This window comes from Myotis brandtii, unplaced genomic scaffold (genome assembly GCF_000412655.1).
Source record: "Myotis brandtii unplaced genomic scaffold, ASM41265v1 scaffold1875, whole genome shotgun sequence".
Classification (NCBI taxonomy): Eukaryota; Metazoa; Chordata; class Mammalia; order Chiroptera; family Vespertilionidae; genus Myotis; species Myotis brandtii.
The window spans coordinates 73509-74996 of record NW_005356961.1 but is presented as its reverse complement, the minus strand read 5'-3'; positions in this window follow the sequence as shown (position 1 = coordinate 74996).

The window sequence follows — 1488 nt, the reverse complement described above, 5'->3', positions numbered from 1 at the left end:
CTGCAAACAGCCATCAGCCCCTCACCCAGGATGGCCACAGCCTCATGGGGTGAGGGTCCCCACTGGGGGGCTTAGCCAGCCTGAAAATGGCCCTCAGCCCCTCACCCAGACTGGCCAGACACCCCAGCAGAACCCCCCACCCTGAAGGAAATGTGGCCAGCCTGCAAATGGCCTTCAGCCCCTCACCCAGGATGGACAGGCACCCCAGTGGGGACCTCCACACTGAAGGGGCTGTGGTCAGTCTGCAAACAGCCATCAGCCCCTCACCCAGGCTGGCCAGGCACCCAGGGGGGACCCCCACCCTGAAAGGGCTGTGGCCAGCCTGCAAACAGCCATCAGCCCCTCATCCAGGCTGGCCAGGCACCCCAGCGGGGACCCCCACACTGAAGGTGCTGTGGCCAACCTGCAAACAGCCATCAGCCCCTCACCCAGGCTGGCCAGGCACCCCAGCGTGACCCCCACCCTGATCCAGGACACCCTTCAGGGCAAACCAGCCGGCCCCCACCCATGCGCCAGGCCTCTATCCTATAGAATAAAAGGGTAATAGGCAAACTGACCCTAACAGCAGAACAACTGGGAATGACTGGTCACTATGACACACACTGACCACCAGGGGCAGATGCTCAATGCTGGAGCTGCCCCCTGGTGGTCAGTGCACCCCCACAGGGGGAGCTCTGCTCAGCCACAAGCCAGGCTGACAGCTGCCAGTACAGCGGTGGTGGTGGGAGCCTCTCCTGCCTCCTCAGCAGCACTAAGGATGTCCGACTGCAGCTTAGGCCTGCTCCCCGCTGGCAAGTGGACATCCCCCGAGGGCTCCCAGGCTGCCAGAGGGATGTCCGACTGCCAGCTTAGGCCCAATCCCCCAGGGAGCAGGCCTAAGCCAGCAGGTGGTCATCCCCCGAGGGGTCCCAGACTGTGAGAGGGCACAGGCCAGGCTGAGGGACCCTCCCAAGTGCACAAATTTTTGTGCACCGGGCCTCTAGTTGTTTATAATTGTAAAATATTGGCAACTACCTACATGGGCAAACATAGGAGAGTGGTTAAGTTATGATACATCTACAAAATAGGGTACTACATAGTGGAGAGAGATTATCAAATAGACAATGCAGGTATCCTATTCTTCATGTAGGATAAATAAGATAATATACATGTATCTGCTCATTTGTGCCAAAACCACAGAAAGGATAAACCAGAAAGTAAAGGGATTGGTTACTTCAACAAAGGTGGGGAGTGCAAAATGGAATTCCAACAGAAACAATGAAACCCAACTGTATTTCAAATGAATCACACAGCTTTATTGAAGAGTCGGGGAGGGGTAGAACTAACTCAAGTAATTTTTAAAAATATTTTATTGATTTTTTACAGAGAGGAAGGGAGAGGCATAGAGAGCTTGAATTGTTGATGAAAGAGAAACATGGATCAGCTGCTTCCTGCACGCCCCCTACTGGGGATCAAGCCTGCAACCCAGGCATGTGCCCGCCAGAATTG